The following is a 26,109-nucleotide window of genomic DNA, read 5'->3' on the forward strand; positions in this document are numbered from 1 at the left end:
GGTGTACCCTACACTTTGTCCCATTTTTCCTTTGATGATTTGGTTTTGTAGCCTTTGCCAAAATAAATCATAGCCATGAGTACAACTACATGCATGCTCCTCTTGAATCATCAAGCCTGGGGGTGGTCTCAGGGACCTGTGACACACTGCCAAACAAAACTAATCTTTGAGCCAAGTCCAGCTCACAGGTATTGCTTTTCAACTTCTAGTCTAAGAATGATCATGGGTGGTATAGGCACCACCCAAAATAGAGCATTTTGTAAGCCTTATCTTACTTAATCCTCACAACAGCCCTCAAAATAAACACCTTTATAACCCTATTTTATACATGAGGAAATTGAGATTCAGAGAGCTTAAGTCACTCAGATCATATAACCTTTACGTGAGAGGCAGAGCTGAAACAGAGCTAAGTTCCATTTTATTTCCGCATTGCCTCTGTGACATTTATCCCCTACCTGACCATGTTAAAATTTCAGAACTACTTTATTTTCTATTTCCTATGCATAGCATTTACATCTCTGGAGCTGGAATTATTTTTCTTACTCCCCTTCTTTATACTATCTGCTCTTCTCTTATTCCATTCCAATCTTCCCTTTCTGTTACCCACAAATGAGCCAGTAGGGAAAGAAGGGAATACAGGCAGAAATGGACAAAGAAAGAATAATCCCTCAGCTTGGCCAGATTTTGCTGACCTGGTCAATAGTCCCAAATAATAGGGTCTGTTGTGGGGAATGTAGGGTTAATCTGGGCTGGGGTCAGTATCAAAGAGTGGATGCAATGATTGTGGCTGTCTCCCAGACTATAGAAGGGTTTGTCTGAGAGGTGGTGACAGGTGTTCTAGGAGATCAACAGGTTTTGAAGCAGAAGCTCATCCAGCATCTGAGAGCTAGTAGCAGAGTCCAGGTGTCAGGATAAGAGAGAGTGAGAAATGGATAAGCAGGTTGTCAAGGTCCAGGACCAAGCTACATTGTCAGGGAAAGTTGACATGAAAACCAGGAAGGAGGACAGAAGCCCAGCTGTAAGACCTGAACTTCTAGAGTCAAAATTAGGAAGGCAAAATGCAGCTTGGTGGCTGAGCAAGTACTCTAGAGTTCCCCTCTAGTTCACTGATCATTAGAATAGCAAGACTAATTCCAGCCTCTCTCTAATTACAGCCTGATTATCTTAGTGACCATTTAGGTAATGATAGAACTGAGTTCATAAAGTGGAAGGTCTATACTACCTACATCTGGCCAGAGCTGAACATGGTAAGGACTGACACTTCCTAGCTTTGCAATATTTACACAATACTTCTTTGGAAAAACTCAGTGAAGTATAATCAGATACCATTTCAATGAACTCTTGAGGTTTTTAAGTTAAGAGTTATATCACTAATATAAGTAATTTTTACCTTACCAATAGGTTCTATGTATATTTTAATGCCAACTAGTCCCTGGGTGATAAATATCAAGCTTGTGGGCTTCTTGTCCAATTATGCTGCCACCAGTAACTGTTGACACTGCATATACTAACTCTGTGCATCATGACAATTGTACAGAATTGTAAAGATTGACATTTATTGAGCATTTGCTCTGTAAGCTGTCCTGTGGGCATTTACTGGGTTGGCAAAAAAGTTTGTTTAGTTTTCCAGAAAATAAAATACACATGTTTCATTTCCATCAATAACTTTATTGATTTGGATACTTTGAATACGTATGCTATCTCCCACATGGTACAATGTTGATTGTTACCAATTAATGTCTCAATTAGATCACTATCAATCTCAACTGGTCTACCTGACCATGGGGCATCATTGACCAGCAAGAAATCTCCAGCATGAAACTTTGCAAACCACTTTTGACACTCTCTATATCCTGCACAAATCTTTATTTGCATTTCAGTTGAGTTTTTATCTTTCTTTTATAAGGATAAAGCATAATATGCTGAAAATGTTTCATATGCAAGTAATGGGGCAAATGGGAACAACTGTAATTGAACAATTAAAAAAAGAAAATGTTGCATATTTTCTTCCATCTTCAATAATAAAACGGCTATGCAAAAATTTGCCAATTTTGGTAAGTTTTTAACATATCTACACTGAATGATAGCTGTTATGATACAACCTAATAAAATTGTTTAGAATGAAGTTAAAGACAGCTAAGCACTACTAGAGCCATCTTATGGAAAAAAATGAACAAACTTTCTGGCCAACCCAATGCATGCATTAACTCATTATTACTCATAATAATTCTATGAGGTAGGCATCACTACTATATCCATTTCACAGGCAGGAAACCAGGGCACAGTCAAGTCGAGTACCACTTTTAGTTGTACCTGGAAGTGTTTCTCACTTCAAACACTCAACATTGTAGAAGAGAGATAAGATATTTTCAAATATGAACAACCACTCTCACTGCCTCCCCACATACTCACCCAAAGGCTGCCTTTATCCTGAATATTCATTTCCAACCTTTGTTCCATTTGGCATCCAAGCTACTTTAATGCCACCTGTTGACCAGCACAGGGAATGGAATCAGTATCTTTGCTATAATCTTATTTCTCTTTCTAGTGGAATTTTGTCCTACATCCCTTTTTCTCCTAGTTTAAAAATGTCCACTTTATTCCACATAACACTCACCACATATTATTTGCATCTGAAGAAGAGGTGGTTTATGAGCTTTAGCTACAGTACAACACTTACTCTAAGAAATGTAGCCTATCCATTGTGAAATTTCTAAGTTGATTTCATACACAGAAAGACACATACAAAGAAATAGGTTTCTTTGCTATAGAGAATCCACGTGGAATGAAAAATGGAGATGTGTAAAAGGGTTCTTGAAGGAAAAAAGGATGACACTCTATATACATTTAGTTTTCTGTTCCTTCCGCCCCTCACATTCATCTCCTGCATTGTCTGATGTCCATGATGTTGTTTTCTCTAAGCTACTGCAGGATAAGGGCACTGCCTTTGTATGAGTCTTCATTCAATGCACAAAGTTCTGTGGTGGCTTCATCAAAAGTGGTTTCAGCCAGTGTGCGGGCAAGCTCTGGTTGTTAAGGATCTCACAGTGAAGTACAGAAAAGCTAAGAGCCAGCCCAAAGTGAACTGGGGGTGTGGGTTGTATTTCTTTCATGTTTATAGCAAATGCTGTTTTGGAAGCTCCATGGGAATGATCTATAGTTTGTTTTGATCATCACCTCATGTAACAAAGGTACCAGAAGTAACCTCCATTTTCAGATAAAACTTTCTGGATTCTTTGCTTTGGTTACCCCAAATCTCAGGATGGTGGTGCAGAAAGATCTCAGTTTAGATTCTACTTTCTCCAGATAGTTCGTAATAATGTAACTTCTTGTCAGAGGTGTTGGTTTTCTGCTTGAAGCTCCAGCTGACCCTCCAGGTGGACATATGGCCCCTGACAATATTCCTGCATGCCACTGAGAGCAGGCTGTGCTCTCACTGGACAACTCTAGGGGGTCTTCACCTTGGTTTCAGCCAGAGCTGAGGTTTCTTCAGGCATAAATCAATTTCAGCTGGGTGTCCAGAGGCCTCGGCACAGAAAGAAGGTTATGTCCATTTTCATTCACCACACAGCCTTGATTATAGCCAGAAATAGGAAAACAGCTCTGCTGTTGCTCACACTAGTTGCCAAAGGGGTAACCCTAATGGGGCTGGAATTTCGGCTGTACCCTTTGCCAGTCCCAGGAACAATTATTTCATTGAGTCATGCCAAAACCCCCAAAACTCTCCCATACAACCATATGATGCGGGTTAACAATGATACCGGTTAAGTGCTAGGCTTTTGTGGTCCCAGTTCCCTACTCCTCTGTCACACTAGGGACATCAGGTGAGACAGAAAAGATGGCACTGAGCTTGGAGCTTCAGTGTTTTCTCACCACCGCCCTCCAAGCAGTTTCTAAGAAGGAAAAAAAAGTTTCTCCTTTATTGAGGTTATCTTTTCCTGTCCCATTATTTTTGGCAATGGCAGAGCCAAGGCATACTTGACGATTGCTGGCCCAATAATTTCACCAGTGTTCCCTCCTCAATTCTTTGATAGTGAACTTTGACATTCCCTTCATATAACATAAAGTGCTTTGCAAAATCAGTGTTATGATTTCTCTTCTAACAGTGTGAAGCCTCTAATCCATCCCAAATAGAATTTCTGGACATGCTCTTACCTCCTGGAGAACTTTAGCAGAAAAATGACTCAAAACAGGGGTTTTGCTAAAGTCCACCCAGCCTTTGAAGTCTTCAGTTCTCTAAAATGAATAGAATTAGAGGTGCCTCAGTCTCATTTCCACACTTCGCATGCTTCCAGGAGTAAAAGAACCCTGTGTCAGCGCCTGGCTTTTCAGTTTGCGTACTTCAGGTGGCGTTCTTTGCTGATGTTCTTCAGAGTGTGCAGTTCGAGTTTAGGGCCTTTCTTAGTTTCAGTATTGAGCTTCCTTCTCTAGTGAGCTTCCTTCAGTTGCTCTTAGTGGGTACAGAAATGGGAAGGAAATTTTTTATAATGTTTTTACCAAAACTTTTCCTGCCATTTCCTTTTACAGATAAAGAAATGGAGGGCTGGAGAGGTAAATGATGTGGTCAGACCTATACGACAGAGTAGAGGACTGAACGCCAGGCTGCTGCTTCATAGACTAGTGCCTCATTTTTCCTGTACTGTTTAAAAAACAATATTGCAAAAAAACCCCAATACTGCAACACTTTCAAACATGCTTTTCCATTTAAAAATATTTGATATTTAAACAACATTACAGATTCAGTTCATGGCTTCCCCTCAGAAGTAAATTATTATTTAAGTCAGGTTTTGTATTAGAAATGCATTTCTAAATACAAATATTCAATTTCCTTATTGTCTTAGTCAATTTGGGCCATTAAAATACCACAGACTGAGTGGCTTAAACAACAGACATTTATTTTTCACTGTTCTGCAAGCTCGGAAGTCAGAAATCAAGGTGCCAGCAGACTTGGTGTCTGGTTGGGACCCTCTGACTGGCAGATGGTTATTTTTCTTGCCAAAGCCTCATACGGGACTTGAGGGAGGGAAGCTTTCTGGTCTCTTCTGATGAGGGCTCTAATCCCATCATGAGAACCCTACCTCAGGACCTCATCAAAACTTTAGAATAGCATGGAACACCTTGCAAGGATTTCAGGACAACAGTTGAGTGTTGTAAAATTCTTCCGTGGAAACAAAGCAGTTCCAGGCTTTCCCCTGAAGGGCTAATGCAGGCATAACAGGGGAGGGAATGCGGTGGAAGGAGAATAGCCCACCCCATCATCAGCCCACAGTTTTTTCGTTTGTCTTTTTCAGCCCATGGTTTTAGTTCGGCGTTCAGACTGGTAGTCTGAGTCACTCAAATGACTCATCTCATTAATATGCTCTTCTAATCACACTCTCCTTATTTCTATTTTGCTGTAGCAACTACCTTCTATCAGGAGAGGTATTAAAGTTACAAATAAATTATTCTTCAGTCATTCGATAATATTAAATTATACAAATGCTGATTAATAATAACCAGGACAAAAGTCCACAAGTTGGGAAGCATTTGTTTCCCCAGTGTGATGCTGTGGAGAAGCAGGGGAACACTCCTCTTCAAACACTTTGGGGATTCCATGGAAATAATAGTAAGAGCTACCAGAGCTACGATTTACTGAGTATTTACTGTATGCCAGCCCCTGCTCTACCACACTTCACAAACATGCTATGTAATCTTCACAATGAGTGTATGAGGTAGGCATAATTTTGCAGGCAAGGAAACAGAATCTGAGAGAGGTTAGCATATTCCTGAGGTCACAGAGCTAGTGGCAAGAAGTCCTGGCTTTAAATCCAGGTCAATCCAATGGCACAGCTGGAACATTTGACCATCACCTGTCCTAGAATTTAGTGCTTTCTGTTTCCTAAACCCCAGGTCCATATGCTTCCTATTCCTTGTACATCTATTTCTTAGTCTTCTGGGAAATCAGCAATTGGCTATTGGATCGCTGCCTCTTCTTCCAACCCAGAGTGGTCTAGACTTGGTGTGACTCACTCCTGTGTTTTCACCCGCAGACTTTCACGATTTTCTTATTTCCATTCTGAGTTGGGGCCCCATTGCCCCATCTCTCTGTGAAGTCCATTCTTCATCCCATCTCTAACTGAGCCACTCACTTAAAGGAAAGCTTAAAGACACACCAGCCAGCAGAGGTTTCTGCCTAAACAACCGTTCCCTAAACGGCCCTTCCCTTCAGCACTAATTCATCACGTGGGCCTCTGCTTTGTCTTCCCCTTGTGTGTTTCACTCCTGTTTCTTAGAAACCATCAATGCCTTGAAAATAATTATTATTGTGTTACTGGCTTCTTGGGTAGTTTTGGTAAAAACTTATAAGATTATTAAAAATAAAATAAAGTTTAAAACTTGTTAGAATTTACACTTCAAAAAATTGATGGAACTTTGAAAAGAAAGTCAACCTAAATTATAAACTTTGAAAAAAGAGATTAATTAGCCATTGTAACAGTGGAGTGGACTATGTGACCTTTAAGTTCTTCTTTTTGAGGGTTTGGGTACCTAGTATTCTGTCATTACTCTAGTACCAACTGTGAGGCAGAAAACAGTGGGATAACGCATCTGAGCAGGCTTCAGGCCTGCTTGTAACCAGTAGGATACCTCTGAGGCTTGGTCATTAAAGATGATGTAGCCACTGTTTCCTTGGCTGGAAAGAAACCCTCTCCCTTACAGCCCTGAACTGCCACATAAGATATCTGAATATCCTGAGGCCGTAATGCTATGAGAACACCCAACTAACTCCTACAGAAAGGCTGCATGAGGAACCCTGAGACTCCATGAAGAGGGAGCGATGCCCATCCATCCCCAGCTGCATCAGTGCTCGGTGCCCCTGGCCTGATCTGCTGTTACAGCTTCAGTCACCTTCTGACATCACTAGCCTGAAAGGTCCCAGGAACCTGACTCATGCAATAGAAACCATAATAATATTCAAATGATTGTTGTTGTTTTACTCCACTAAGTTGGAGGTAGTTTGTTACAGAGCAATTGTACCTACGTGAGTATTATTAAATGAAATAAGGAAGGACTGGGAAGACCTGGGAAGGAAAGATCTGAAAAGGAGAAACGTTTGTGCTTTGGTAGTTTTGACAGCTAATTACAGTGTGTCTCATATAGAAAATGGATTTGTGTGTGTGTGTGTGTGTGTGTGTGTGTGTGTGTGTGTGTGTGTGTAGGGGGTGCAGATCTGCATGGTCTACTTGGGGAACTTCAGAAAAATAGGTTACCTAGGAATTCTAGTTTTGCTAGAACTCAAAGGTCTAGAGGAAGAAAGTGTGACAACAATTTTGCATGGACATTAAGGTTCACAATATACTATGTTTAATACTCACTGCAAGACAGTGGGGAAACAAAAACCATGTACCTGTGACCGTGGTTTCATTTTGTTTCGTTAAAGCCAGCCTGACCATATCGCCCACTGGCTCTCAAAAGCAGCCTTGAACCGGAGTGCGCAACCACGGCACCGGCCTCACCCGCAGGCCTAGGCCTCACCCATCCCTCCCTGGGCTCCTTCTTTAGACACACGCCGCAGGGAGTAGTGGTCCGGCCTCTAGAAAGAGACTGCCTGGTTTCGAATTCTTGCCTCCTCATCTACTAGGGATGTGTCCTTGAGGGTCTAACAACTGGGAAATTCTTTTTAAAAAGGGAAATATAAAGAGAATCATTCAGAGCCCACAGGTCCAGGAATATGAGGAAATGATTAAGAAGAGTGTCAATGAGTGAGAGAGTAAAAGGGTATAAATATACAGGAGGTTACAAGCTGTCATAAAATAAACTCATTCTGAACCCACAAGTTAACCTAGAAAAACAACAAAGGAAAGAAATCTCACTTCCTACGAAATCAGGAAAAGAGAGGTCTCTACACGGACTGGAGGGAAATGGAGAAATTAGAGTTTGTGAACCCGATTCCTTTTGTGTATGTAATGTGTGCACCAAGATTCACCCACATCCAACAGCTTCGTGCCTTAAATGCCTGGCTGCAATGTGATAGGTAGATGACCCAGTACGGGTCAAGGGTAATGAAGAAAAAAGGCAAAGCCCATTTTCTGACAAATATGGAAAAACAAACACAAAAAAAGTAAGCCCTTGAGAAATCCTAGGCAGCTTTAGGTGAAGGGACATGCCGGCCCAGGTTCATCGAAGGTGCATGACCTCAGTTCACCAGCAGTGGGTGAGCCTCCTTCTCCACTTCGAGTATCCAGGCCTGGACTGTGTATCCCATGCCCACAGAACCAAGTAGATCTCTCAGATTCAAGAGATACTATTCAAGCACACAAGAAAAGATAAAAATTACTTGAAAATGCACCCGATAGTGAGCTTGCTTTTCTCACAAAATGATTTCACAGTGCGTTTTCCACTTCCCTAAGAGACCACAGAAATCAAATTATTTTTCTTCCACCAGCACTCATGCTTAGGCCCCCAGGATTCTGGTCCACAGGGAGTTTATACTGTAGAAATAAACCCCCCAGCTTTTAATATTGTTTGGGAAGCAATAGAAATAAATACCCATAGAATTAAGATACTTTTGCCAGTATTAGAGGATCAGCTCATTCAGACACACTGAGTGATAGCAGTGAGAATGGGTTTGAGACGGCAGGCAGCCCTGACCGGGCCCTGGGAAGGAGACAAGAGCTCTTACCTAGTTGTTTGGATAGAGAAACGAGGAGTGATGGATGTGCTATTCACTTGTGTACAAAGAAGGTAAAGAACATTCTAGAACTCTTCTTCGACTTAACAAAGAAACCTCATAAATAGTGAATTACCTTTTAAAAAGTAGAGTGGTCACTTTTGATATAATTACTAGGGAATCGAAGACCCTTGTGTGGAGCTTTTCAGAGCACACAGCGACAATCTCTCCTCAAGTCTGGCTGTGCTAAGACTTCTTGTACAAAGATCTTTCAAAGAGAGTTTCATTGTATAATAATAGAAAGCAATACAGGTTACAATATCTCTACAAATGTATTAAAATATCTTTATGCTGCTGTACACTGTCTACTTCTCTGTAAGGGAAAAAGAAAGCTTCCTCTGCTTTTCTGAAAATTGCAGGGACAGTTAGAGAGAAGTTTAGGCTGAGAAGCCTAGACTTCTAAAGAAAAGCATGCTTTTTAGAACCTTTGGTGGCACTGGATAAAGACCCAACAGAGCTGCATGAAGAGGGAAGAAGGGAATTCATTAGGAGGAGTGAGACTGCCTCCCAGAACCCAAGGGCAGAGATGCAGCAGGACCTCGGCAGTCAACTGCAGCCAGGTTCCAGAGCACCCCTGGGAAGTCAGGAGGGACTCCCTGTCCCGGTCTCGGCTTCCTCTCCAAGTCTCCATTCTTCTCCTCCTTGCAGGCTGGCTGTCTCTGTTCTCCAGATCAAGGGTAGAAATATCCACTGCTAACAAATCACTTTTTAGGTTATCTCTCTTTGTGTTCTAGACTGTTGAAATCTTCTGTCCCTGATTCCAAATCTCCAAGGGAGGAGCACCGTTGGTCCAGCCCAATCCCCTGGTTAAGTGTCTGTCCCTGAGAGAGGGAAAGAGCATCACAGCTTAGAAAAAATATACCTTCCTGTGGTGTGGGAAAGGGAGCCCCAGATTCCCAGAATATGGAGGAAGAGGACGACAGTTCCCAGGAAGCTGGAGGGCTGGGCATGGCAGATATTCTATGGATGCCTTTCCATCTGATAGGCAGATTCTTGCCAAATGACTCTCTCCCAGGCGATTACATTTCTACCTTTCATAGGTAAAATCACCCTAGCACATATATAATATATCTATAACAAAACATCTCAGGCTTATCATCAGTGCTTATATGTGATGGTTTGGTTTTTAGCTCAGCATTGACAGCCCCACTCAAATAAATTAATGTTTGCATTTCAACTGATTTATTTGGAAAATACAAGTTCATGAGCTAATGTGTAATTCTGACCCACATGAACTCTCACTACAAAATTAAGTCTGTTTTTAAGCTGATAAGCACTGGGAAGGAAGGGGCAGGGGAGGGGAGAGGAGGGAAGGGGAGAGGAGGGAAGGGGGAGGAGGGAAGGGGAGAGGAGGGAAGGGGAGAGGAGGAAGAGGGAAGGGGGAGAGGAAGGAGGAGGGGGAGAAGGGGGGGAGGAAGGGGGGGGGGAGGGGGGGAGGGGGAGAAGGGGAGAGAGGGAGGGGGGGAGGAGGGAAGGGGAGAGGAGGGAAGGGGAGAGGACCGAAGACACACTTACTATTGTCTTCAGATCTAACCCTCATCCCAAAGTTCCTTTCACAATTCCTCTCGCGAGACTTTTACACCTTCAAAATAAAACTTTAAGATCTGCCTTTAACCTCTTTGAGGTGAACAAGCAGATAATTTCCCCGTGGGATGTGGATGGTAGATCATGACCTTGAGGACCCTAAGTACCAACTTATTTTCTATTGAAAGCATCCGCACTACCCTAATGAATCAAGTAGCTGTATCTGTGGGCTAGTGAAGTCTATTGCTTTTGCTTTTTTCTACTCACATTTGCTAATTTATTCTGAGACTTTGCTACAAGAAGTAACATGGTAATTACTTTAAAGAAAAAAAGTCAAAGAAAGCCATGAAGGATTTAAACAAAAGAATAACATGTTCTGGTTTACATTTTAAAATAATGCTGTTTCTGTGGTGCAGAAAATAGAAGAAAGGTAAGGAGGTGGGAGGCTCTGGTGCAGTAATCCCAAGGAGAGATGGTAGACAAGAATGGATAGGATCTGACGATAGATTAGCTATGAAAAGTAAGAACAGTAAAATTATCAAAGATGAGTTCCAGGTTTCTGGGATGAGCAGCTGGAAGTAAAGGCTGAAAGAGAAGTGGAATTGGAGGGGAGAGAAAGATCAAAAGTTTGGATTTGACCACGTTCCAATGCAGGCGTTTCCTGATGAAAACGTGGGGAAAGAGAAGTTAGATGAAGTCTTCTAGAACCCCAGAGAGAGGTGTGTGCTGAAGAGGGAAAAAAATAAGAGTGCACCTTCGAGTTGTAACTGTGCTCCTGCCTTTGCTGTTATTTAATCAGATACGCTTTCATTTCCTTTTGCATCTGCAGAAATCACTCTGCAGCTGCAGAAATGATGTGCCTCATTTTAAGGCTGCAGTGAAATGTCTGCCATCTGGTGGACAGTCATGGAGAGCACTGTAAATTTACCTCACCCAAGGGAATACAAACGTTACTGCCAAGATGAGTAACACAAATCTTTTTAATATCTTTGTCTTACTAGCAAACACTTACACCTTTATCTATATCGCTCATTAGGGAAAATTGATTGCCACATCAAAATGTGTAGCACTGAAAGGTTTACAAAAGAAATCTTTAGTTTTATAATTATAAAATCAAATATAATTTCAAAAACTGAATTTTCTGGGAGCTACGTCAGAGAGGATGTAGCCTTTGGGCTCCTTAACAGGAGGCCCCCCCACCCCACCCCTACCACCCCAGCAGCAGCCAGTCTGCACTGGGATTGGCTCACACTAGCTCATGAGAGCACATCTCCCAAACCTCAGTTCAGTGATTTCAGGTTGATAGCTTGAAACTGGCCATGGTAGAAGTATTTATACTAAAACAAATCAACAAAAATTTCCAACCAGAGTTTTTTGTTCAGAACATCAGTTTACCAGCACACCATGCATATATCTCTTTTCTCAAAATCCCACCAATTAAAAAAAATACATCCCATGAAATACTTGTTTAAAAATTATTTTACTTAAATACACATTTCAAAATTCAGGATTCCATGAAATCTTTTAGGAAAAGCTATTTGAATTTTATGTATTTTTTTCTTTTAATTGGAGGAGGCCAACTGAATTTTAAGAAGATTATTCATTATTAAAATTACTACACAAAAGTTAGATATTTCAAATTGCGGCAGTTTTAGTAGAGCCACTACCAGTCTTGGCATTTGGATTTCTTGTAATGATGATTGTCAGCTAATAGGTTTGAGGAGTGATTATACAGCTCCAAAATTAGGACCCAGGAATTGAAAAGCTTTTTGTATACATCAATGAATAAACAGGTGCTTGGAGACTTTTCCAGTCTGTTTTTAAAGGGGTGGACTGCAGAGATGTAAGTTCTTATTGCATTTGTCTGATGACTCAGAAATAGTCCCTCTGATGTTTTTTGAGGGCAGGGTGACCAGCTTACCTTTGCCTTTAGTTACACTGCCATAAAGGGGCCTAAAAGATAAATGCAAGGGAATTCATGTTTTAAAATCCAAATCTCTTGTTAACACTGAAGGATAAGTCCTAGACATAAAGCTCTCTATTGAGTCATGTTCTAAAACAGGACTTTCAGATGTTATGGGTTCCATAAACCCTCAGATCAAAGAAAATGCAGCCCTCTGCTTTCTGAAATAGAAATGAATCAGCCTATTTCACATCAGCTGAGGTTCAATATGGCAGAGAAATTCCATTTAGTGGAAGAATTCACAGGCTCCTTTGAGTGCCCTTCAGAGGTAAGAAGTATTCTGTCGTTGGTGCAAGTGGATTGAGATGGGGATTCCAGCAGAAAGGGGATTTGAGCTAAATTGTGTTAGGAGGTGAAGGAGACACATTATTAGGTATTAAAGGTGACAGCTGGACACATTTGATGCTAACATAATACATTCACGGCCAGGTAGATTCAACTTGCACTTCTTGAGGATGGCTATTTTTGTATCTCCTACACCTAGCATAATACCTTAAAATATTTATTCATTTTTACAACGTTATACAGGTAAAAATGAATACAATTGTTTATTTAATACTCATTTTCCCCAGGAGACTACAAGTGCATAAAGTCAAGAATTGTGCCTGCCTTATAAATACTATTATCCCCAAGCACCTGGCATAGAGTAGGGAATACATAAATATTTATTCAATGAGCAAGTAAAATATAGATCTTAGGCATGATATACAGATATGAATAGATATGAAATCCAATAGGGTCCTTTTAAATTTGTTTTGTGGATAGTCCAGCTTACCTAGAATGCCATTCTGTTTTTTATCAGTACTTATGTAAGGAGATGAGGATGCCTTATTCAATCATCTCATAATATGCAAGGTTTTGATTTTGTAAGAGTATAAATTTAGTATATAGTAAATGTAGTAGGAATGTAGTAGAAAATGTAGTAGAAAGACAGTAGGAAAAACTGGACATTTTCCAGTTTCTAGGATTCTTGCCAGACACTAAGTGAGGGAAGAACAATTCACCTATATTACTTAGGGTGTTATTCTTCCTACTCTTCTTTAGAGAACATGAGGTCTATGGTTCTCCCGAGTCACTCAGTCATTGATTCCCACCGCCTTTCCTTTTCACAGAATGAAGGAGTCTGAAATAAAGGCAGAAGACTATGTCTTAGGCAACGTTATGTGGCTTACTTGTAAATAGTTTCTTCCCTTCTTAATAACCAAATGTTTCTTAACTAGATTATACTAAAATTTTATCAACTTCTTGCTCGACATCCCCTATTATCTGAACTTTGAGGATCAAATTAAGTTTATCTCCTTTCTATTCCCTTCATGCTATCAGGAGACTGGTCTCCTTTGTGTGGCATAATCATACCATGTTTTTGCTTTTCTGCACGTCTGATAAACATCTAAAAATTTTTTCACCTATATAAATGCTGTCAGTTATAGAAACTACCTCATGTCTGAGACTTTCCATGAGACTTTATTGGAAAACTCTGTCAAATTTAACAACTGGCATGTTTTTGCAATACAAAATGTCCTCATTCAGCCACGAGGATAAAAAGATTAACAGCAGTGTCCTCAGCTGCTGCAAGAGGGAAATTCAGTGGGATTACAGAGAAAGTGTCATGAGTCTTTCCTTCTGTGGGGCCCATGCTTAGTTCAGACTTCAAGCAGGAAGACCTTTCTTATCACAATGATGTTGGGTTATCATCTCAGCTGAATGTTCATAGAAACACATGGTCAGGTCCTACAGGGGGACTGAAGACCCAGAGCATTCAGGTTAGAGTGACTGTGCTGCAGAACTATCCAGTCATTCTCAGCCTCCATTAGTAATGATTCTTATGTACCAATACAATGAGAATGATAACAGTTCATTCTTTGAGGTTTTCCATTTAATCTATGTAAGCTAAGCCATTATGCTATATGCCTTAAATTTACACAGTGACGTGCCAATTATACCTCGATAAATTTAAGGGGAAAAAAGGAGAGCTCCAAGCATAAACTTTTCTTAAGATAGATTTAAGCATCTAAGTAGGCATTAAATCGATCTCTGAATGCAATCATACAGTAAAGATAATAGTTCACATTAAAAGGCATTGTGCTCTGGGTGGTTTGGCTCAGTGGATTAAGCACCGGCCTGAGAACTGAAAGGTCGTGAGTTCCTGGTCCGAGCACATGCCTGGGTTTGGGGCCAGATCCCCAGTTGGGGGATGTGAAGAGGTAACCAATTGATGTCTCCCTCCTACTCCTTCTCCCTCCCTTTTTCTGTCTCTAAAAATAAATAAATAAAATCTTTAACAAAAATAAAAGGCATTCTTTCTTTTTTCATTCTGTGAAAAGAAAAAGGGAGGAAGGCAAGTAAATACTTTAGCTATACAGAGTAGAACAGACTTTGAAACCAGCCTCACAGAATCTGATTTCAAATGCCATTCCATCACTTCCTTTTTGACCTTGGGGAAAGTTGCTTCACCTACTTGAAACTTGATTTTTCTTATGAAAATCCAGATAATAATATCTGAGGGCTGTTGTGAGGATTAATTGGTGAAAATATTAGCATAATAAATAACACAAATTATTCGGAAAATATATATCATTTATAGGAGCTGCATTTGTGATACATGGGCCACAGAAAAGCTACAGATCCCTGCTAGATTTGTCCAGAAACTCTACAGATATTTAAAATACTGACTGCATTTTTCATTTTCTCCTTTGCATTTTATTGCAGAGAAAATACAAGGCAAATCCAGCTATGACCACAATCATCTAATATCTGTTAGCTTCCGGTTTTTGTAAGTCCTGTAAAATTAGTTCCTCCTAGATTATAGCCAGTCATATGCCTAATAAGTAGAGAATTGAATCCATCATCGTGCCTCACACAAGTCTTTTCTTTTTCAACTTCCTGATTTCTTTGAATAGTATCACCAATCTACCAGTAACTCACGCTTAAAAGTCAATCATTTTTGACAACCCCTTCTCCCTCACCACCACCTACTGACCTTACTTCCTCATTGGTATCAAAATCTATCTCTACACATCTCTTTTTCTAGGACCACTGCCCTGGTTCACATCTCCAAATTAGTTTTCTTACCTCAAGTCTTTTTTCTCCATTAAACTCTTTTCATTTATAGTTACTAAATAAATATTAAGTTAATAATGTTTTGATTACTTAGCCTCTTTCACCCAACTACCTTCACCTCTGCTCAAACATTTCTGGTAGCTCCCCATTGCTTATCAAATGAAATCCAGACATGCAACACCTTCCACAAGATGACTCTATATTGCCTTTCTGTTGTTGCCTACCATCTGCATCCTCTTTGCCTTTCCCCTTATTGTTTTAAACTCCACAAGTCAATTATTATTTCTTATACTTTAAAAACCTAAACTCTTATTTCACTTGTCCAAATCATGTTACCCTTTAAGGCCAAAAGCAATGTCATCTTTCTAGAAAATGAAATAGTAGGTTTGCAGAACAGTCATTTTAAATTCAATGAATGTATTTATTACATTGATTAAGTAAATTAATCAGTGGATGTCTAAATGAAATAAAACTCTGGCTTGCCCTCAGGGTGATTGCTTGCAACAAGCTCAAGAATTAAATTCATTGGTCCAGAAATTGTTCAAATATATATTTTGCTGAAGTAGCAGAGAATCTGAGTCAGATGAAGTTGGGTTTACCTGCATCCCCTGGTTTATTGATGTCTGATTCAAACCACAGCTTTATTGGATCAGAGTTCTGATGCCCCCTCCTCCAGGTAGCCTCTTGAAGATAGACTGGGGCCTAGGCTTGATGGCAACAGACCCTCCCAGACTAGTTGCAATGCATATATTTGAGTGCTGACGGTCTAGTATTCTTCTCCTAACCATATCCTTTCTGTTAATAAAACCACAATTATCTCCACTATAGTTAGATATCAGATGGCCTAAACTCACAGTCTATATCATTCACCAGAATGAAAGTAAAGAATATGCACTGCAAGAAACAGGGGTGCTTTTTTTTGCTTTAGAAGAGGAGACACTGGTGAAACATGGGACAGCTATAGAAAATGGAGAGAAACTGTAGTTTTGTGATCTTGGTGGTGGGAAGGAGGCCCAAGAAGAGAATGGATAATGTTTATAGCACAAGTGGCAAACACAAGGTCTGCAGGCCGAATTTGGCTCTCCACCTTGTTTTATTTGGCCCCGCACCTTGTTTCTACCCAGTGGCAGTGCTGAGTTCCTTGCCCCTAGTTAAGGAGTGTTACATTTGCACAGTCCTAAAATTATATTCGGCTTTTTGAAGGCAACCGAGAGGCTGATGTGGCCCCCGGTATAAATGAGTTTGATACCCCTGGTTTAGAGGGTATTAGGAATGAGATATAATAAAGAGCCCCAAATATAGTGTCCTGTCTGCAAGAATTTCCCATATTTCAGCTGGATTAGACCTTTGGGACTGCTTTATTTGATGACTGAGCATTTGTACAGCAGTGCAAATGGTTTATAGGTCCCCAAATTAGTCCCACATGGCAAAGTGCAGTAAGGGGAGTAAGGACATGAAAAATAAAAAAACACAGTCTATGGGAAAGGGAGGTTTGACATTGGAAAGGCCACAGCTCTATTACTATTATAAGGGGATTCAGTAATGAAAAGGAAAAATGATCTGGTTATTTGTCTTGACGATAGGCGATGGTCCTCTCAATTAGACAAAGTTAAGAAAGGAAAAGCAAGTGTTGGTTGATGAAAGAGGTAAACAGGATACCGAAAAGAAATGGATCAAAATGGGAAGGAGGGATCAATTTTTCTGAAGAGAAATAAATCAAATTAGGGCTGAGCTGCACCAAATTTCCAGGTGTCAAAAACATTCTAAGTTCAGACTGTGGTGGTCAGCAGCCGATTTGCTGTGAGATCCATTATTCCAAGCCCTTTCCTTGCTCTTCTCTGAATCACAGAACATGTCTAGGTTAAACTATATTTCTCATTATGCTTTGCCAATTGGCTTCTGTTGGGTTCAGGCAATAGAAAGTGCTGGTGGAGACTGGAGGAGAGAATGAAAGGAAAAGCATCCTGCCACTAAGAAGGCACAGTGAACCATCACATACAACACTTTGAGTGACTTGGAAGGCCTCACTCCAGTTTTGACTGAATTTAGAAAAAGAGTTTGTTCCTGGGTACAATTACTCTTCATCTCTAGACCTGTGAAAATAAACAAGTTATCTGCCTCTGACATATGCAAAATCCAATGCTGAGACCAATGCAGGATAACAGCTGTAGACATTTCAGTTCAAAAGGTAGGAAAATGGAGGTAAAGCCCTAACTGATGTGGCTCAGTGGGCTGGGTGCTATTCCACTAACTAAAAGGTTAGGGGTTCAATTCCTGGTCAGGGCATGTTCCTGGTTGTAGATCAGGTCCCCAGTTGGGGGTGTGCAAGAGGCAATCAATTGATGTTTCTCTCTCTTTTATTCCTTTCCTTCCCCCTCTCTAAAAATAAATAAATAAAATCTTTTAAAAATGAAGGTCCACAACAGTTTTGAAGTAGAATTGGGTGAATGTTGGAAGTTCCTTAATTAAGTTATTTGACTTGGGAATAATCCCCCATTGCTCTTGGCTCTGCCCTCTGAGTTCTTGGCTCAGTGCTCTGAGTCATGGAGTCATCCCTCCTTTTCATGGAAGGTAGAATGTATTCAAAGATGAGTACGTTTATCAGCCTGCCTCCTGCAAGTAAAACTGGGGGGTCTGAAAGCCTTCTTTTGTTTTATATTTCTCTATCCTTCCAATTCCAAGTTGGCATCATTTCTGCTAATAAATTTCTTAAGAACTTTATGGGCCTTTGTATATTTCAGTTGACTCCACTCCACTACATAAAAACCACACAATCCACAAATTGTTTCAAAAACACTCCAGTTTCTACCTTTGGCTCCTGCTGAGCACCTAAAGCTGAGGAAAATACCCTTTAAATTTCCTAGAGGACCAATGGTTTGATTGAGAGTATCTGAGAAATAAATCAAATTAAGGCTGAGCCGCATCAAATTTCTAGGTGTCAAAAGCATTCTAAGTTCAGACTGTGGTGGTCATTAGCCAATGAAGAGAGAACCATCACATACAATCTTTAATCTTTTGAAATGTCCCTTTCTATAAATAACTAAGCTTTCTGACCTTTGAATCAATTTTTTATTTTTACAAAAGGTAATAGAGATAACTCCCTGGACACTTTCTTTAGAGCAGGCTTTCCTGACAGTACTCAGAAGCCACCTTCTACTGTGAGTATTTTTTTTACCACCTGGGGAAATGAAGATTCTCAAAATCATTAAGTCCTGATTCCTTATTGCTTAACAGTTCTTTACTTAAATTGTCTCTTTTTTCTTTCATTTCACTACAAGTAGCTAGAGTAAACCAGTTGTCGCCTTCAGCACTTCACTTGGAAAGCTCCTTAACTAAATAACCAAGTTCATTACTTACAAGTTCTGCTTTCAATAGAACTGCAGGAGAAAACATCACTAAGTTTCTGACACTACAAGAATTACCTTTCTTCTAGTCCCCACAAACATGTTCTTCCTTTTCTTTTTGAGTCCTCCATAGTGTAGTCCTCAGTGTCCATCATTCTATCCATAATCGGAGCACAGTGATTTAGGCCTTCTCCATCATGCTCTTCACCTTCTTCCTGCCCCACTGACTGCTCCATTCCAAAACCACAGGGACACATGTTAGGTGTTTGTTATAATAGTTCCCCACTTCTAGGCATCAAAACCTGCATTAGTTTTCTATTTCTGTGTAACAAATCCCATAGCATAGCAGCATAAAACCACATGCACACTTATGACCTGTTTCTGTGGGTGAAGAGTCTGGGAACAGCTTAGTTGGGGGTTCCACTTTTGGGTTTCCACAGGCTACATTAAATGTGTTGGCTGGACTGGGTTCCCATCTGGAGTCTTGACTGAAAGAAGAATCACTTCCAGACTCTTTCAAGTTGTTGGTAGAATTAATTTCCTTGCAGTTTCACAGCTGAGAGCTTCAGAGACTTTTGCTGGCTGTCAGCCAGATGCTGTCCTCAGCTTCTAGAAGCCATCTGAGCTCCTTGTTGGACGTCTCTCCATAAGCACTTCACGGTACAGTGGCCTGCTTCTTCAAACCAGCAGGAAAGTGGACAGAACAATTCTGCCAGGAGGATGGATTCTTAGGTAATGTAGTCTAACAGTGGGAGTAAGAGATCCCATCCCATCAGGCACCTACTGCAATGTAATGTAACGTAATTATGGGAGTAACATCCCATTAGTTTGGGCATATTCTGTTGGTTGGAAGCAATTCACGGGCTCTACCTATTCAGGGATAGGAGCTTAAAGAAGAGCATTAATACCAGGAGGCAGAGATCACTGGGAGTTATCTTAGGGTCTACCTGCCACACCCAGCAAGGGGGATGAAAACAAGTGGATAAATACTCCCTGCTTCTTCACTCGGGCAGACAATTCTAGATGAATTCTAAATGACTAATCAAAGATCTAGAAAGCCAAGGCCTAGAAGCCTAGAGCAACACCTAGATTGATACTGTACCCTGGAATGGCTTTCCTTTCATCCATGTTTTAGTTTCCCAGTTCTCCACTCTTGTTCACTAGGATCCCCTTCCCAAGTGAACTACCTACACATGTTATTGTCTCAGGTTCTAATTTCTTGTGGAGTTCAGATTAAGGTAGAAGGAGTGAATAAACCTGCATAAATGGTATGCCACAAAACAGGAGGGATGGTAAGTGGAAAGTTCTCCCCACAAAATGACCCCCCCAATCCCACTTCCCATATAAATTCTCTAGACTACTTTTAACGAAGCACACAGAGGCATTCCAAGATATAGTATCTTAACTCTCTCATCCATAAAGCCAGAACTTTCACTGGACACTAGATTGGACTAGGCTGGCAAGTGGAGCTCACTTAGTTTCTGTTGCAGAGGGAGAACTTTATAAAAGATGAATCTGGCAGAGCTTGAGAGCTCAAAGAAAGCAACACAAATATTTAAACGTAAAGGAGAAAACTATTAAGGAGAATTTATCACAAAACAGCAGTTCCTTCAGTTATCTCTGCCTTCATGTCACCTCAAGTGGTGACTATCATTCACTCTACTCTGGTGGAGTAACTGTCATTCACTCTGCTTGGCCAAGGCATTTGTCAAACATAAAGCTGAAATGACAGGTCATGTTTGGGGGTATGTTTGGGAGCAGGGTAGGGATGGAAACACAAAGTAAGGAAAACCTGATGATTGGGAAAAGAGTTACGAGGAAAACCATGTATGGCTAGGAAGGATGCTTAGGAAAAGGACTTGAGTCAGAGTCACCTAGCACGGTGAATCATTTTAATCCTCACGTACAACTTCTAAGAGGACTGCCTCAAGATTAAGCTGGCTACATGGTCAGAGTCATCATTTCCTTTTTTGACATTACATGGGTGCTCTTTGAAATGTCTAAAGATAGGCAGCTATCATTCGGTTGAGTGTCTTTTATGTACAGGCCCAGCACTGAGCTAATTGCTTCGCGTACAATTTCACAACGTCTTCGTGAGGATGGATGCTAGTATTATCCTTTCCCCTAAGTATGAGGAAACTGTTAACCCCAGTTAGGATGTTGAGTAACTTGCCTGTCACACAGTTAGTAACTGACGGAGCCAAGACTAAGTTCATGGCTGCTGACTCTAAAGTTAAGGTCTTTAACTGTAGCATCACATTGCCACCTCAGGCTTTAAGACAAGAAATCTCAAAAACTGGTTTTTTTAATATTTAAAAAGAACTTAAGTTTTTCCACATCTCATTTTAGTCTCTTAAACTAGTTAGCTTCAAATTTACATTATTTCTATAAATGCAAACTAATTTATAGTGACAGAAAGCACATCAGTGGCTACTTGAGGAGAGGAAAGGATGGGAGGAGGTGGGGGGCAGGAGGAAGGAGCAAGAATATGGCACGGAAAAACTTTTGGAAGAGGTAAATATCTTTATGATCTTGATTGCAGTGATAGTTTCACTATTGTATATATATGTCAAAACTTATCAAGTTATCCTTTAAATATGTGTAGTTTATTGAATGTCAATTATACTGCATACTACAGATGAGGATGTAGTTATCCATAAGTGACAGTCTCTTGTCCAAGATTAGCCAGAGAGGTGGTAGCAGAGACAGAATAAAAACACAATTCTAAAGATTTTTAAACATCATTTTTTCCCTTCAGTTTTATAAATTATCCCCACATGGTTTCAAAAGGATTCAAAGAGACATAAAATATCACAGAGGATTGTGTTTAAGAACACTTCTGGGTTAATGTATGTTAATTGAGCACTGAAAATCCACTGTGAATCCTCTGATAAAAAAGTTCAATGCATCTTTTTAGAAGTTTGTTGTCATATGCAATCTGAGACCTATGTATTTTTAGGAATTCTAAAACTGTGTAACCAGCAGGGGGCAACTAAATACTTTAGAAATAGCATCTTGTACAGAAGAACATATTAAAATTGAAGAGTTGTGTAGAAGAATTGAATACTTTCTAAAACGCCCAGCCACACCTTTCCCAACATTGAATTTGTGAAGACAATTAGAACACTGTCCTAAGTAGACATATGTCTCAGAGACATATATTATAAAACCACAGTCTAAGGCATATATGTGGCAGATTATTTTGGTTGTTTTTTTCAGTCTACAGGCTCTCTGTAAAATTCTGTGACTTTGTAACCAATGATTTTTGTGGAAGACTTCTCGTATTATACAAAAGATAACAAACACTGACTTATTTCTATGGGTTATTCCAGGATTCTGCAAATTCACTTGACATTCTAAGATCAAAGTAAATAGGGTTCACACAAGATCATGTTAACCTAAAATTTCATGAAGTATCATTTACTAATCTTCTTTTATAGAGACTAATTTTAAGATTGTTGTATTAGTCATGGTTCTCCAGAAAACCCCCCCTAAATATATATATATAAATTCTTCCCTTTTACTTCATCCTCAAAATGAAGCCAACATCAAAACTTATTCTTTCTCCAAAACATAGCTCCAGCCTAGTTTAGGCCACATTTAGCTCTTGTCTGGACTTTAGCCCTAATATCTTGTCTCTCTGCTTCCCCCTTTACCCTCTTCAAGTCCTTAAGGAGAAGCTACAGTGATCTTTTTAAAAAGCAGGAAAATAAAAAGCAGATTTGGTCTGGTCACTTATCTCCTAAAAACAACCCAGTGTGCAGTGCATTTTGAATAGAATTAAAACTCTAACCATGCCATGTAGCCTCCTGCAGGATCTGGTCTCTATTAACCGCTTCAATTTAATCGTCAGCCATGCCTGTTTTACTCAGTATAGCATATACTCATGTCCTAGTGTAATTTGATTCTCAAAAGTCACTCAATAACTATTGAAAAATTAATGGATAAAGATGATGACTTAAATTTTAGATATTCAATATATTTGTGATGAAACATCAAGCTGGACATTACAAGAATTAGTGAGTAAATGTATGGTCATGTTGCTCAGGAGAAAAGACTAGGCTAGAGATACAGTCAGCAGATTAAAAAAAATAAGAACACAAGATTCATTTTCTTCTTTTTCTAGGAAGATATACAGAGCAGAAAGAGAAGGGGGCTGAGTACGAAATTCGGAACAAAAAGAAATAAAAAAAGATAAATTTGCAAAGGAGATTGAGGAGCAGTCAGAAAGGTAACAGGAAAGCTGAAAGAGTACAATGACACAAAAAAAGCCTAAAGAAAAAGAGAATTTCTGCCCCAAAGCAAACAAGAGGCATACAAAGAAGTAGCCAGTTGGTGACAACCGCTAAAATGAAAAGGCTATGCAGATCTAGTTCTAAGGTAGCCCTTTAAGGGCCATGGTTAAGATGCAGAGACAAAGTAAGTCAGAGGCAAAATAAGTCTGAAGGCTTTGCAGAAGTAATGAGCTAGGCTGGTGCTCTGGCAGCCCCCAGTGCTGAAATACACAAGCTTGTGCTGATAATGATTCAGAAGCTATATGTAGAAAATAGTGATTTTTTTCAAAATCACCCTTTGTTATTATAAACATAGTATATGCATGGTCGAAAGTCAGAAACTAAATATAAGCAAAACAGGAAAATAAAAACAATCGTATTCCTTATCCAGACTTTACCACTGTTAACAACTTATTGTATACCTTTAATTTTCCCTATATTTGCATACAAATAAATATGTATTTTAAACCAAAGTGATATCAGATTCAATATGCAGTTTTGTAACCTATTTGCTTTTTTAAAATCAACAATCTTTACCTTTCCAAGTCAATAAATTTTCATCTAACCTAAAAGCCAAATTCAGATTTTCCTGTTAGTTTCCAAAATATCTTTACTGTAAAACTTAGTAATTAAAAATAAACAATTACTATTTATTTTTCCTTTCCTGTAGGAATCATAGTTCAGGGTAACCAAATAGTTCCAGGTAATAGAGGCAAGCTCTGGTTTACTGAAGAAAGTCAGAATATGGAAAGAATGATGGAATTAGAATTATTTTGCAATTCTCATAGAAATTATTGACATGTGTAAGGGTTTTCAAAAGGTGTTAGAGCTTGACATTTATGTCTGAAGGGGAACTGGACATCTGCAGTGTATCCAAATGATGTTAGACAAATTATTTTTTGGCAACTAATTTATAAAGTAGGAATGAGACTATCATATCATTAATTCGGTTATCAGTCTAAACATCAAGCAAATAGCATGAAAGATGCCATATAAAAATATACTACATCAACCATAAGTATTCTAACCCAAAATGTTTAACTTGAGTTCATTAAGTCTCATCTTTCAAATACATTAGCTTTCAAAAAGCCTTTTTTGCATTTATAAAATATCATAGATAAGATGTTCCGGGATGCTAAGCAATACTGTGAAGGCAGGAGAATAAGGAAATGCATGCATTACTGTTTTCGTTTAGAGACATATTTTGCTTTACATTGATTTATTGTATTTAATAAGTTTGGTGAGGGTGAACTGGCTTAGATGGTGGATTCCATGTACTGTAAGAGGAGGTCTGGTTGAGCATAGAAAACACAACTGGTTGTGAACAGAAAACACAACTCTGAAATCCAGCCTTGCTCCTGGTTGCTGAAGTGGCTTTCATTCTCACATTGCATGGGATATCCTGCTATTCGAGTTGGGAATTGTGTAGGTTCTTAAATATATCAGCTTTCGTGACCTGACGTTGTGCCCATGTCTTCTGTAATTCTCAGAATGAGGGCAGTTCTGCGAAAGTCTTGGTATCAGTGGGAGGTTGGTAGAGTGTATGGTCTGTATGTAATTTTTGTACAACTTAGTGGAGTGAAAACACAGTGATATTGTGTAGAATGTAATATTCCCCCAAACAGTAATCATAATAGTGTCTATTCCATGAGTTGTTTAATTCTTATAACAACATTGTAAAACTGCCTTTTAAAAAAACCCACAGATGAGAAAAAGAGCATTGGTGAGGTTTACACAGCCAGTAAATGATAAGGCTAGGACTAGGAGGTCTGACCTTGCAGCTGAGCTCAACCCGTCTACATTATACTACTTCAGTGAGTCAAATTTATATTAATGACCTTGTAATATTAATTGAAGTGATTTTCAGATTTTCTTTGGACCTGATAGTAACAATAATTGATAACAATTTCTGGATCATCACTGCTAACCTGATGGGAACATCTGTGCATGAAAAGAAAGTGCTTAGTTCTTGTCAAATATTAACGCTGAAAAAATAAAACATTAACTGAACACTTTTGATTCTTTTTCAGGTTATAGTCAGTGCTATTCAAGGCAAAGCCTAAACTTGTACTTGATGTGTTTTTGCTACTTTTTATGAATTTGACAGTTGCACATTTGGAATCTGTTCAAATTCTATTTGCAGCTGAATCATTTGAATGCTAAGGAGATCAGTACATCTGCTTCTTAGCATCTCTAGGGTAATCTGTATCTGCAGAAAGCTTTGTATGAACTTGGACATGTTAATGTGCTCAATCTGATTTATTTACCATAGGTCACGTGATGTTAGCCCTTCTCCAGGGCTTAAAGAAGTTTGCAGCAAATAACAAGTAGCATGAGCTGCTTTTGAATTGAATACTTTTACCAACAAAAAGCACTGACATTATAAGGAGGGAAAGATAACTATACAGGGTCTGGCAGAAGTGATGCCGTGGAGTGTGGTTGGGAGGGTACCTGAATATTTCACATGAGATGAACAGCAATTTGAACAGTTTACCATTTGTGATGTTATGTTAGAAAATTGCATGCTTATGATTTTGTAATAAAAGAGTTTTATGTAATAAAAAAGGGGCACTATTTGTGCCAGATCTTGTATCTGGGTAAGGGTAGAAAATAACAAGTGGTAGTGGTAAAGTACATTCCCACCACCCAGCCCATAAAGGTGGAGGAAGAAAGTAACATATTTTTAAGTTGTTTTTTTTTACTGAAGCAGAGGCCCAGTTATAGTTTAGAGTTGTGGGTCTCTAAGAAATGAGACATTTAAAAAGCCACCTAATCACATATTATTTTCATACCTAAGACAATTACCAATAATTATGTAATACCCAGTCAGTGTTAAAATTTTCCTGATTGTCTCACTAATGTATTTTCATAAAAGTGATTCATTTGAATCAGAATCTTAAAAAAGCCCATGCATTGCATTTAGTTGGTATGTCTAATGAGTCTATTTTAATCTATCAACAGTACCCTCCTTTGTTTTCCTTGCCTTTATTTGTTGAATAAAAGTAATTTTCTTCTAGAACTTCCCTGTCCTCAGTTTAGATCATTGTATGCATATGGTGTACTATTTTTGTAATAATTTAAGGAAGGACTGTTAGGATGTAAATGATGTCAGGTCCAAGACTATGCGTATTTTGCTGACAAAGAAAAGGAAGTCAGCGGGGTGTAATAAACGAGGTGGGACCACCAGGAAAGAAGTTTCTGGCCATCTCTGGAAAGGAACTGACATTCAAAGATGAA

General features: G+C 39.4%; 1 pseudogene; it reads right to left on the reverse strand.

Annotated features, from left to right (window-relative positions):
• Nucleotides 1–2,837: 2,837 nt before the first annotated feature.
• LOC119039979 (14-3-3 protein theta-like) overlaps nucleotides 2,838–26,109 on the reverse strand; it is a 31,053-nt pseudogene continuing 7,781 nt past the window's right edge.

The sequence above is a fragment of the Artibeus jamaicensis genome, unplaced genomic scaffold, assembly GCF_021234435.1.
Source record: "Artibeus jamaicensis isolate MK-2021 breed Jamaican fruit bat unplaced genomic scaffold, CSHL_Jam_final scaffold_584, whole genome shotgun sequence".
In the NCBI taxonomy this organism is placed as follows: Eukaryota; Metazoa; Chordata; class Mammalia; order Chiroptera; family Phyllostomidae; genus Artibeus; species Artibeus jamaicensis.